This window comes from Adelges cooleyi, unplaced genomic scaffold, assembly GCF_023614345.1.
Source record: "Adelges cooleyi isolate 19-005CV unplaced genomic scaffold, UGA_ACOO_1.1 ACOO_flye_CR_arks_rails_tigmint_CR_PRNA_167, whole genome shotgun sequence".
Lineage (NCBI taxonomy): Eukaryota > Metazoa > Arthropoda > Insecta > Hemiptera > Adelgidae > Adelges > Adelges cooleyi.
Window position 1 is genome coordinate 1938412 of NW_026095824.1, and position 14840 is coordinate 1953251.

The 14840-nt window shown below is 32.9% G+C and overlaps 1 protein-coding gene across 5 annotated transcripts in view; it reads right to left on the reverse strand.

Annotated features, from left to right (window-relative positions):
* LOC126832754 (protein artichoke-like) overlaps nucleotides 1-14840 on the reverse strand; it is a 127058-nt gene that overhangs the window by 48794 nt on the left and 63424 nt on the right. For all 5 annotated transcript variants that reach the window (XM_050563666.1, XM_050563662.1, XM_050563667.1 and 2 more), the window contains one exon: nucleotides 10214-10251. The gene's annotated coding sequence lies outside the window, so the exon portion shown is untranslated. The remainder of the gene's footprint in view (nucleotides 1-10213; nucleotides 10252-14840) is intronic.

Below are 14840 nucleotides of genomic sequence, written 5' to 3' on the forward strand. Positions count from 1 at the left end.
CGTTGGCTCTCATGTTTTGTTCGTTCGGCGATAATATCTTTGATTCAGTTGGTTACATCAAGTACCTCGTATTTTTTTTACTTCATCTTTTGTCATTAGGCGTCCGTTATAGTAAGTCAGGTGTGTCCGGTTCTAGTTCCTTTTTTTTTATAAATTAAAGCTATCATATTTTTGGTCATTTGCTTTTGTAAACGATCGTCTGTCGTCCATGTCGTTCAATTTATTATTACTACAAAACAATGACTATATGCTCTATAGCAGCAGTAGTACGTTTCCCATAACTGCCTAAGCAGACTTCAAATGTACGTCTTTCTTTATTTGACATTTCAATAACATTTACATTTAGCGGTGTTTTAGTTTGTATTTTCGAAACAAGCAAGACCACTTACTTGAAAAAATAACAGAGACTATATCTTGTTTATTTGTTTAGATATAATAATAATCATTTCGATTTAATCAAAGCCTAATTCATTTTACATAAAAGTTGAACATCCCTCCCCCCCCAACTACTAATTTATGACATTAATAAAATATAACAACGTATAAATACTGTTTAGTAAAATGTAACGAAGTAGAAAAACTAAAAAGCTTATTACGATATAAACGGTCGACCTTACTTCGAATACACCGATGGGTCTATTTTGCATACCCAAAGCGCCTTAACTACGCGAATAACGAAACGTGTAGTTCAAAAAATCGTAGTCGCTACTTTAAAAAATGGTATACAGCCTTTTTTTTTTACTCACTTACAACTAGTCAGTTTCTTTTAACTTCCTATAGCGCATCCGATTCTCCAATAGTCAAAAGCTCTCGCTTGTTCGCATCGTAGAGGTCATTATTTGCAATCTAGACTTCTAGTGAGAAAATAAAGCGATAAGGGAGTAAGCCGGGACAGTTCTAAGACAGTCCGACAAATGTAAATAGGGTCCGCCAACTTGTCACTTCCGTCGTCCTCGCAGAGCACTGCTGCACTGTTGAATAAGTTTTTTCAATTGTATTTATTTCACGGACATCGCTGAAATTGTATTATTCGATATTTTTAGACAACAGTTGGCACTTCGAGATAATATCTCGGGATTGAATATATAATTTACTTTAATCAATCGTTAATAATTATTATCTGTGTACATATAAAGCAGATTTATACCAATATACTAAATTGCCATTTTATTCAAATTTTGTCAGAGAAAATGACCGGTTTTTTTTATAACCTTAACGTTTAGTTATAAACTTAAAAAACCGACAGCAACAGAGTCTGTTTATCGTACAAATTGTATTTTGCCTCTGCTTATTTTCATTGATACCAACATTGTAATTTTGGGATTTTAGTGGTTCAGTTAAATAAAATAGTTGGTGTAACAAAATGTTCAGTCGACAATAGAATTAAATCGATAAAGCCAATGACAAAATTGTTTTGTAACTTTTTTTTTTAGTGTATTTCTTTGTTATTCTTTAGTCTTAACAAAATTTAAATTAATATATTTTGTACTTTTTTTTTATTCAATGCACAAGAACAACCACATTATAAACATTTACAATTAATATATTTATATGGTCTATCGATTTATATATATGAAAAATTTGAGGCTGAACTCATGTAGTTTAAATCATATGTTTATCGATTCATAACACATAATATGTTAGGTACATGTTTTAACACAACGTTAGGTTAATTTTAAGACGTTTACATACAAAGCGTTTTACTATATCGCAACAAATAATGGACAAAAAATATATCAAGATCCAAGCTAATTTTATTTTATACCTAACGCAGTAGTTTTTAAGTTATACTCTGTGTAAATAAACGTTATCCTATGTATATATCTATATGTTTTGCAAATTCGAATGGGGGAGAATGGGACCGTGCTCAAATCGTACAGTAATAATTACTGTTTACCCGGGGAACGTGACAATGTATTTATATACTAATATAGTACATTATGTTTGCTCTGAGAACATGCGAGCGTCTCCAAGGGCATCGGATTACCGTCGCGCTTGTGTTAGTATACATATAACTGTGTTATTATATTTACTGGCGCTCGCTTATTGTGAGAAATGTAAGTGTGTATTAGCGACCAACCCCACGACAATTGGCGCGGGGGCAGCTGAAAAGAACCCTGCGGGATTGGCTATATATATATATATATATTTTATTATTATAATATTTATAAAAGTCAGCCGAGGGACACGCCGGCGCGCGGCGGTTCACTTATTATTCATTTGCGGACCCGAGCACCACGACGGCGGGCTTTGCGGTCGTAAAATACCTCTGCGCCGGAGCTGATGATAATAAAATGGTTTCGCTAAAAGGAGCTGCGGGGCACATAATAAAAACCGTGGTCTTTACACGGCCAACATACACTATTAATAATTCAATGGTCACCGGCCGAGGCGCGCGGTTAAGAGCGAAAAGATTTTTTTTTTGGAGTCCCGCTTGTTGTTTTTTGCCCTCCAAACGGCTCCACTAAACAATCAGCGTGCGTGTGTTGTATTTTTTAAACTTTTTACTGCTCCGGACGCGCATTGGATTTAATTCAATGATTCTCGGACAACAAACGGCGTGCACGCTCAAACGCCTTCTGTGTAGACATTTAGATTAAATTGCGCACGTGGAACGATCCGGTTTAATTATTGCGCGACGCGTCACCGTCGTCGTCTTTGGTGTTTATTTCGGTTATAATTAAATGTACACACCGTTATTATATTATATACAATCAAACTAAAAAGGAGGATGTACGCACGTGCATATACGGTTATGATAATTAAAGATATGTTCAAACGACAACGCGTCTGTCCTTTGTAGTGCGGGCACAACACACATTAATAGAAATATTATAGTACAATAATATGACGATTAAAACGTCGGTGTAAGTCAAAGGCAAGCGTTTTATCGTGAAGGTAGCAGCAACTCGGTAGAAAAGGCCAAATGAGGAGAACGTTAGTTTGACTGGACTCGGAGCTATGAAAAATCAGCTCCATCAGCGTGACACGGTTTTTTTTTTTATCCCATTGAATACATTATGTATATAGGGCATTCCACGTCCAAGTCCAAATTTTGTCTTGGTAAAATTTGATTTTCCTTTTGGTTTAGTAGTGAAACGGTAAAAGCTATTTCCAATTCGGCGGTACTTTGTAGCGAGTAGCTGCTTTTAAAAAATAAATAAAAACACCAATTGTACAGATGTCCAAGATGTTGTATAGTCTGTAGCATTATTATCGTATAGGTAGTAAGCCGTACCTTACTACCTTACTATGGTGGTGCCTTTACACGTTAGTCTTGTTCTGTACAAACGAAATTGTCGTTGTATCCGTATTATGGCCGGTGCTCGACGTGTACATAATAAGCGTGCGATATACACTTCAATGGCACTGTTTAGGGCGATCTCGGACTACCGTGTGCGTTAATCGATAACGGCGTGTTTTGTTTGTAAAACACGTTCTCGGAGCGAGGATTACCGTAGTAGGGCACGGCGTGCAACGGTAGTTAATGACGTCGTTTAGAGCGCCAAAGATCTCTCTCTCTAGTAATTTGTATACACCAGCTTCCTCCGTCCGTGTCGCGCTTTTCGCAAGTATCAAAAACGTCGCCTCGTACAGCGCGCGAAATTAACCCAGCGTGCGGCACACTTGCATTACAATATTAAAACACGGTCAAAACTCGTTAGCGAGCCATTGCAAAACGGAGAGTGTTAATCGATTTGAAAAATTCGTTTTCACACGGGAACCCCCCCCGCTCAGCCTCAGTAATTTGCCGATTACAGGCTATACACTCTACTTTTACAAAACCGGTAGTCGACCAATTAGAATTTGTATAGACCCAGTCGACGTGTTGTTAACATTGTTGCCCATATACGCGCGCACCCCAAACAGTAAAACAGTGTATTATTTTTTGCGGTTAAAGTTTTCTTTTAAAAATATTTTATCATTGTATTTCTTTTCTTTTCTCCTACCCTCGCTTGTCGTCTCCTACCAATCCCGCTCTTCTTTTGATGTCACAAATTCACGTTAGGCTAGGTCAAACCCATGGCAATAACGATTTGACCGAACAATTTGCTTCTTGAAAGTTTAGTTGTGAGTGTAAATGACAAAATATATATATTTTTAATTTTCACTCGCTTTTAGTCAAATACACTATTACTTTGAACTATACATGTATATTTTACTGATTGGAAAATGTAAACTTATTTTTCTTAGCTTTTCCTGATTATAGAAATGTGTCATCATTTAGTCAGTTGCTTTAAATTTTTGCCAAACAAATACAAACATTTAGATCGGGCTGGTGATAAAAATTATTCTGTACAGTTACTACATAGAAATAATAATAATGCATTTCGAAAAAATCATAAGTTGTAAAAATATATATATTTTTTTTTTGTAGTAACATTCTATCTTGTGTTTAGGGAGGAGCAGTTTCTCGGATTGTGTTATATATATATATATATATATATATAGAGCAAAGTTATAAATCCTATCGCTTAAGTTTAAATCATTCGAACATACTCGTGACTCGCAGTATAGATTTATAGCATCTGGCGAGAACGGAAATATGGTCTAGTGAAAAGCAGGAATAATTTATGTTTTATTTTTAACGTCCCGTTTTAAAAGCTTTGTAGTGTTTATAATGTGTCTCGTAAATAGAATAATTAGCTAGTCATTGTGCAAATTTGTTTTTATTTAGTATTTTTTAATTCGAATGGAACTTTTTTTTTGTCACAAGTTGTGATACACAATAGAAAGATGTGTGTAATTTTCCATTGAAAACACAATACAAATATAATACTAGCAATTCAATCTGACAAGTAATATTGTATAAATAATGAATTTACAAAACCTACTGAACACCCTCCAGTCATAGTTTTCTCATCAGGAAAAATAGGTTTCTCAGAATTAACATATATGAATGATGATATTTTTAAATTTTAGATTCAACGATAGATTGCTAATTAAATCTCCAGTAAAAGACAAGGTTTATTATTAGAATAGTAATTTTTATTTTCGATTAAGGGCGCTATAATTTAGCGTTTTTAGTAAAATCCGAGCCTTGTTTTAAGTTAACCTGTAACAATAGCGGGATTTAGCTTTAGCTTGATTCAGTCGGGTGTGATTACAGAATACTTCAGGATATACAGGGTGTCCCATTTTAAAATACTAATCGATTTTTCTCCAAAAATACTTATCCAATCAATAAGTTGCTTATTAAAGACTTTTAGAGTACAAAGGGGGACGTTATAAAAGTTTTAAAAATAGGGTCCAAAATTCAAAATGGCTGACTTACGGTCAAAAGCATGTTTTTTTCAAATGGAAACCATGTATTTTTTGTTAAACAAACAAATGTTCTTATCAAAACTAACAACTTTTGTAGGACATTTTTTTCGAAAAACCCATAATTTAAATGGTAAAACCCATAATTTGTAAATTAAGTATCTTTAGCTATTTTTAGTTTTGATATTTTATTTTTATGCATATGGTAACCTTGTCATGTGTAGTACCTTGGTATGTGTGGTAACCTTGGTATGTGTGATAACCATGGGTTTTGTCTTTGTGATACACAGAAAAGAGGATAACGTTAACGATAAAGATAATGATAATGTAATGGTAAGGTTAGGTTAGGTTAGGAAATTATAAACATACCACGGTTACCACACATACCATGGTTACCACACAAACCAAAGTTACCACACATACCAAGGTTACTACACATGACAAGGTTACCATATGCATAAAAATAAAATATCAAAACTAAAAATAGCTAAAGATACTTAATTTACAAATTATGGGTTTTTCGAAAAAATTTTCCTACAAAAGTTGTTAGTTTTGATAAGAACATTTGTTTGTTTAGCAAAAAATACATGGTTTCCATTTAAAAAAAACATATTTTTGACCGTAAGTCGGCCATTTTGAATTTTGGACCCTATTTTTTAATTTTTTATAATGTCCCCTTTTGTACTCTAAAAGTCTCTAATAGGCAACTATTTGATTGGATCAGTATTTTTAGAGAAAAATCGATTAGTATTTTAAAATGGGACACCCTGTATATATATGCATAATATAATATGGATAAATGATATTATTATTATGTTATTATATGTTGGCATTAGACGACAAATTTATCATGTATTGCAGACTTTTTTATTTTTGCTTTACTTAAAGTGATGGTTATAAAATTAAAATCCATGCGTTTTACTTGGGTTGACCGCAACGTCATGTTAAATGCATTTCAGATTTCCCGGAGACCTTTTGTGCGGTACTCGGGCCACACATTCCGCGAGCTCTGGTGTGGGTCGTGAAGCGATTTGTCCTTGTTAGCCAACAATGGAATAGAAGAGTTTACGCCGATATTTTGTCACTATATCGTATAGCTTCCCCGGTGACCGGCCAGTGCCCCACAGCAACAATTATTATTCCACCCGCCCAAGCAGAATCGATTTTCTTATCGGCCGTCAAAACGTCTTTCTTTGAGTATTGTTTAAAAAAAATCAGCCGACCGCTATCTAATCACCAGATTTAGAAAGTCCTTAATCTGAACGCTTTAAAACCGGATTTGATGTAAAAAATAAGTTTAGATTTATTGATTTATATTTTCAAGAATAGAATAACGGTTACATGTATAATTTTTTTTTTGTGTCGAAACAAGTTTCTGTACCGCATTCAAGATGTCTTGCAAATGTGTGTACTATTAAAAATGTACACTTGTGTAGCTCCGTGCTTAAACCGTGGATTCCGTAGCCGGTAGCGTTCCGCTTACACAGGTTGTACATGCCATTCGACATAAAGCATAATACTTTATGTCAGTACTTTACAATAGTGTATACTGTAAAGTACTGGCGCCGTTTATTTCGGGTCGTGGCATTTCCCCCCCCCCCCCGTGAACCTCAAGATAGTACTGATTATTGTTAATGATTCATGAGCTGTTGAAATGTATATAGGTATATGTACGATATCAATATATACATACCGTCTAACTATATATTATGTTCATTTATGAATTATGATAATATGCAAATCTCGACGAGAGTCTGCACTTGTCCCATAAACATACACAAATAATAATAAGTGTGACAGTTATAATTTTATAATACCTAATACTATTATAATAACTACTACGGTAAATAAAAAGGACGGAAACATAAAATCAAATAAAAAAGGTCGGAGCCGCACTTTTGTTGTTTTTAATAAATATTACATGTATTGTGTTTAACCACCGTTTAGCTCTATTTTTCAACACGACCAAAAAAAAAAAATACCGACAAAAGCTTTTATATAATGAATTAATTCGATTGTCGCTGGGGTTAAAGATAGAATGTTTCGATATAAATAATTAATTAAAGGCGCAACAGGTTGGCGGGAACTACCCTCGGGGTAAATTAAACGACACACGCTAACCAAATATTAACGAATACTTTAATAATATTAATATTGTTGTGTGTAGTCGTTTTAGTGTTTGCATTAAAACTACAGCGTTCGACTACATCAAAATTGTCGTACATTAGTTTCAAAAGTTTAATAATTTGTTTGTTTCGAGTAGACTTTATATACAAAATTATCGGTTAAAAAATATTAGAAATTATGTTAGAAATTAAAAATTAAATTTTTTCCATAGTAGGTACCTATGAGGGCAAATACATGTATCCCTTGATATATGTTTGATAAAGCCTAAAAACAAAAAACTAAAATGTAGTAAATTATTTTTTTGTGAGACAAAGAAAGATGGTTCGAATACTTTTAACGTCCATATACACTAATATAAATGAGTAGAATAACACAACAACAAAAACTTCTTATAGTACATTCCAATACAAACAATTGATTCTTACCAATATTAATAACAGCCGTTTTTCAAGAACAGCGTTCTCGTGGGGTTTGTCAAAAAGTATATTCAATATATTATACAACGGAAAATAAATATTAAATAAAGGACAAGACCATCTATTTGTATGATTTAAAGAGTTTTGTTTTTCTATTTATTTGGGGCGATTGATATAACATTAGACGAGGGCAAGACGGCCCAAAGTAATAAGAAGAAACAAAACTAATCGGCTAAACAAAGTTTAAAAACATGCTTTCATATCATTGGAGGTAAATTCAGAATGTCGATGTATTATTTTCCATCATCAGAAATGCAATTGAGATTTATTTTTGCGTAGATCCTACTTTGAATTGATTTGGTCGTTTACATTGATAACAGCACTGTCGTTGCCATGCTAACAATCTAAATACATAAGTACGTACAATTCAATAGTCACATTTTTGTGACATTTTACATATTTTTAACGCACATACACTTTAATGTAAATAACACAATAGCGTCTACTATGAATGACAACACAAGGACGGGCCACGGTAAAGGTTTTACAGGAATGGAATTAGGAGAAGAGCACAACAATGACGAACCGAACAAAGATATTGACCAAGTAGAAAGGTTTTTGGAGCAATGTAGAAAGTTGGTTTTGGAGAAATCGTTAGTCTGTGAAGACGAACTAGAGTGCCGGCTACCTGATATTAACACATGGCTGGATTCAGTGGTTGAAAATCAAAGAGACATGTTCCGCAAACTGATCAAAGGCTACAAAAATCTTTATGATAAATATCAACTGTCCAAAACCGAAATTGTCCAAATTGAAAAGGAGAATTCTAACTTGCGCGAGGAAAGAAAGGCAGAGGAGCAGTTGAGGCGTACACACGAAGCCGAGATGGATGATTTGAAAAACCAATGCTGTCAACTTGAACAAGACAAAAGGAGACTAACGAAATCGTATGAAAAGCTAATGGTCGACGTGAAAACCAAGTACAAAAACATAGAACGGCTGAATGAACTGTTATCAATTAAAGACCAAAACTTGTGTGTGCTCGAAAACGATTTAACAGCAGCAAAACTGGAATCAAAAAAATCCAAAGACGCAGTAGCTAAACTCGAATGTCAGGTAAAGACCTTGAATTTATTCTTCAATTGTCTCAACGTTTAGATTTTTTAGCTTTCTCCGGTAACAATGGAATATACCAATGTTATCTACACAGACAATAAAAACACATAGTTATAAATAAATTTTATAAATTTATATTCTCATCTATACTTTGCATTTAAAGCTGTAAAAGCATTTTCAAAATACAAGTAGTTTTGTGTTCTTGTATACATAATTAAAATATGCAATATATTTTTTATAATATCAATTGCATTCACTAATATGTTAATGTAATAATCTCCGGTGTCGGGAACCCATAAAATTTGTTCATAAAGAAGCTTGTAAATGAAGTGCGTTTATCGCTTTAATTAAATACAGCAACCCAAATATCAAAATATTTACAGATCACATTACAATAACATAGTACAAATATTTATGTAATTGTGTAGCTGAATCAGTTAAGTAAAAAAATGGATCTAGCCGCCAAAGAAAGCAATGAAAAAATTAACGCATATAATGAAGTCATAACAACTATCCAGAATGAATTGAGTAGAAAAGTCACCGCCATGAGCTGCATGGAAGGTAAACTTTCAGAGAAGGAAAAACAGTTGCAGGACGTATCAAAAGAAGTTTGCCATTTAAAAAACATTATTGAGAGTATTAAAAAGGCTAAAGACGAAGACACTAAAAATATTGAAAATTATATAAACTCCATCAAGTTGGAAAATGAAAAGATACGACAGAGTTTGATTGACAAAGTTATTGACAATGTGAAAACGGTAAATATAGTGTACTTTAGAAACTTATACTAATTACCTACTTTGATATGTAATACTATATCAATATCTTTATATGATACTTTTCATACATATGTTTATTTATTGCTGGATTAAAGCACAATTGAGCTTTTTAATTAATTACGGCGTGACTTGCTTTATCATAAGTCATAACTAACATAACACTTTTTGTTCAAACGCATTCATCTGATAAACGAGACAAATATTTTTTAATAATATTAATAAAAACAATTTATACGTTCTAGGACATATGTGGAAATGTTGAAAGCCAAAACTAAATCATAATAAACTCGTTCAAGATTTGTGGAAGTTTGAAATGGACGTTATTTACGAAGCAAAAGGAATACAGCACTACACGTATAAACAACAACGAGGCAACTATAAAATAACACTAAAATATCACACACAAAAAAAAATCGGTTATCTTAGGAAATCGACTTATAAACAACTAGCAGTAGCAGAACTACAACTATAGTATAAATTTATTATAACACAATTATACAAAAATTAACTTACCTTTTTAGTAATCCTGTTATAATAGTTAAGATTTCTCTCTAAAAAAAAACAGAAAAAATATATATTAGAATTATATTATTTCCTTTAAGCATTTTTTCTATATACATATATTATATATTCCAAAATATCAAACTAAATCCTTTATTGCCTAATAGTGTATAATAAATAATAACCGAAAACAATAAAAATGGTTGCATCCCTTTAGACTAATGTTATTTTATTTCTATACTTATATGTGGCAACAAACATTTTATGGATACTTTTCACTCTTATAAAAAGTGATAATCTTTCATATTTTTTATGGGCCTATTAAATTGAACTATAAACGTAGGTCGATCCTAAAAAGTCTAAGCAATGATTTCAATAGTAAAAAGTACAAAATAATTTAAGTGTCTATTCTTATAGTATAAATGTCTATAGACATCTCCAAATGTTATGCCATGTAGTAAATTTAATAAATAAAATAACTTAATAAACATTTAAGAATTAAGAGCCACTTTTTAGAAACTAGCTAATAACTGGGACCTAACCATGGGTTATATTTTGATCATGTGTATTTTAGGAGACAGACTTAACATTCAGAAAATATTCAATGAATGCTGTATTTAAGCGAAATGTTTAGTTCAAATACTTCAGAAATGTTTTTCCAAGTAATTTTATAAACATGATTTCTTTGAAAACATTTATCATGTGTATTTATAAGACATATTTCAAATACTTAATGAAAACTTTATAACATCTGCCTCGCTTTAAATTCTGATTTGAACGCAGCCAAATGCCAATTTGTATAAAGCGGCGAGCTCCAAATCCCCAGACAAATATTATATAAAGTGAGTTGTGTATAAATCAAAAGTAAAACAAACAGGCAAAAACAATCCTTTTAACGATGGCACCTTAAGTATTTAAAATCATAACGATAAGAACCGTTGTGTAACAAGCTGAGACGCTTTCAGGTTTAAACGTGAATTCTATACAAATTTGTTTTGTCCTAAGGCGAATAATTCAAAACAAGATAAACATATCGTTTTCGACGATTTCCTGGGTAATAGCTGATACCTATTATTCTTGAACAAAGATGAAGACAATATTTAGATATCATAAATAGTTTTAATTATAATAGTTGAAGACTTGTCAGAGTATACAGTCTTTTACTGTGTTTAATGAATTAACGTAGTCATAATGTGGTCGATTTGGATGCATACATTATGTTGTTGACAAGTAAACGCACTTATTATGCAAATGATTTCAATTTGTACCCGGGTAGTCTCAAACCAAAAACGGGAGACGGGTCTCTGCGGGCTCTGTGTAGGTTGGGTACCTATCTATAGTTTCTTTGTTTTTTCCGAGTCGCGTTAATTGATGAAAGGAAACAGTACATGACTTGCGAGACAACATGGCGTCCGCAGGAGTTGGCGACGGTCGGCACTGTGGTAATTTTGATCCTGTCTAATTATACAACAGGTATAACACAAGCCTCTGCTCTATGGTAATGTCACCGCTGTGCGGGAGGCCTTTACCGGCGGTCTGAACAATGTCAAAACTTACAAGTTTGATTAACGAACGAAATTATTGCACAAGCCAAAGAAACGTTACAGGATAACGTTATAAATAACAACCCGGCCACAGGAGTCGTGCACGTTTGATAAAGGTGTACGACGATATGGCGGTCTGCAATTATTATTATGACTGTGGGTTGTGGTAACTTTTAATACAATCGCCCCTCTTTCCGCCCCCGCCGTCCACGAGTTGCGTTTACTTATGTTACGACCGAGATAAGACAATAATAATAAAGCGACGTGGAAAAAGTAAAAGTTGGAAAAAAAAGTAATAATTGAAAACGGAAAAGTAACGCACGTCCGCGCGGCCAGGTCTGAGTGCCGGAATTGAAATGGTGTGTAAAACATATAATATTACTATCGTATTAATCTTCTCAAACTAAAATGTTCGGATTTGTGAGGTGCGCTAATGAAACCACCAACACGGAGATAGTGAGTTTAACACAATAAACTTTACTCTCAAACAATATTAACGCGATAAAGTCTACTTGAAACGATATTTTTCATTTTCTGATAACTTATTATAATTGCAAAGAGAGTTGCTCGTCGAGGGCGTTTTTTAGAGACGGGGGTCGAACCCCTTGCACCCCCCTTTCATTTCATTTTCGTTCAGGTACTTTTGAATCCTACTAGGTAAGTATTGACTGTATTTAGTACAATATTGATATGTTAATTTCACGTTGCCCGACGACTGGATGTGAGCGCGGGTTAACTAACTAACAAGTTGATTGACTTAAAGTTTATGACAGCATTTAACAAGTTAGTTTTAGTTCGAGGTAAGCATACCGGCCGTCCTGTGTTTTAGTGGATTGTTCAATAGTTGTAGATCTAACCTGTCAACTCAAGGAAGACTATAGTTATAATACAGGTATTCGTGCACATACACAACTTGACAACATTTTATTTTAAATCCAATTTATCATTTTGTGGTACATTAAAATGTTGTATTAAAGTTATTATAACTTATATCTAAATTGAATTTGTATTTACAACAGTTCCAGTGCACTATGGATTCAGACCGGACACACACTTCGTTACCTTTTTTAATCAATGAAAATAATTTAATCTATGTGTATATTGAACGCATTGTCTATATAATCCTGTACCCTGTATGTACAAAAGGGAATTTAAAATAGCCCGGCAAAGGACTTGAACGGTTGACCGAGGTGTCTCGCGGCTTAAGCGCTACCTCCGATAAGCGGATTGCCGAGAGAGAATTTTTATTTATTTTCCGTTATCGTTTGTTGATAGTCTTTGAGAGTGCTAATACCGAAATAAAAAAAACCATTCAGCTGACCACTGCCAATATTTTTTTTACTGTTCGTCGATTTTCAATCGAACTTTTATCATGAGAGGCGCTTATAAACACACCGATCGCAACACTATTTATTTCCCTGCGTCTTTTAACGCGACTTCTTCAACCGTGAATTTCCCGTACACCCATAAAGATCATTCGGTGTCGCCAGGTCTCGGTCTACCGCCAAAACTACCCTTTCATATTATTCGAAAACATACCATGTCTGTCAACGTTGACTATAAATATACAAAGTCTCGGCATTTCAGAATATATATCCTGTAGACTACCGAAAATATTTCCCTTAAAATTGTTTCCATATGGATTTAAAAAGCTTTTTACCTAACGTTAAACGTCAGCCTATAGTTATAGGTTATAGCTAACCTTATATGAAAGGTTAGCAAGTACTTATCTCTCGTTAATTAACCTGTTAAACGGTTTTTTAATTCTGAAATGTTATAAAGATGTGTCATGTACAGAAATAAAGATGAAATGATCCGAGTAGGACACAGTGACAACAATGAAAATATTTAGTTCTAAATTTCAATACTATTTTGAGGTCTTATTAGTAGATAGAGAACATTTTTAAAACTCAAATTAGTTAATTCAACTTATTTTTACTTAAACTGCATTACAATGCTCGAGAAAATACAACTTTTATAACTTATAAGGTCCATATTATCTGGGAAAATCATTATTTTATTTTTATTATTAAGTTGTGTACATATAAAAAGCGTACATTATAAAAAACATAATATTTCTTGTGGAATATGAAAAGTTATATTATTTAAAAATGTTTATTTACCCAAAAAATTTAAATTGCATTGTTTTGGACTTTATAGACCCAAGCTACAGTTTTCTAATTTCTATATAAATGTATTATATAGTGTGTGTAAAAGGTTGGATAATAGTTTTTACAAAACAGACACACTATGCAAATAATTAACGTTACATCTTATCTCTACCCTTACTTAATTAGTTATATATACATTAATTTTAGGAATTACAATTTTAAATTAATGTAAAAGGCTAAAAAAGATATATTTACGTAAATCTTATAGTATTTTATCATTCTACATAAATAGCACTTTTTCATTATTAATAAATGAAATAAAATTGCAAGTTAATTACTTATAAATTTTAACTTAAACCTTATAGTTTAAGTTTATCAAAAGTCATAAAGGCTATTTTCAACTATATTTTCTTTTAATAAAATACTTACGACCCGGCCAGTTTGATATCTTGTAAATTTCCATAATCATTGTTATAAAATCAATAAAGAAATATGAATGTGTATGTAGTTGTAAATTGATTGTTCTTCATTTTTTTAATGAGCATGTTTTAATTAACAATTTCATAATCTCACAGTAACCCCTTTTGACAAACAATATTTACATGACAAAGGTTATGCAACGTTTACTTAAAAAAAAAAAAAAAAACAGAAATCCACTGCAGAGTGCAATATCTGTTCCTGTGCCTATAACAAACGCCGATCCCGTTCAAAGCAAACACATTCGACCATTCGCTACAACGATACAAGTTCATAGAACTACTATAAACGCACAAACGTTTTCGTTTAAATATTCAAACGCAGAAAAATACATTATACCAACGTGTATTACACAGTTGTTCCGTTTACTATATTGTGCGAATCGAGCAGATCGTTTTGAATCGACCGCAAACGAAGAAGGTAAAAGGTACACATACCAAGGCATTAGGCAAAGGAGAAAATCCTAGCCCAATGGTCGGCCGAGTCGTGCGGTAGGCGACGATAATT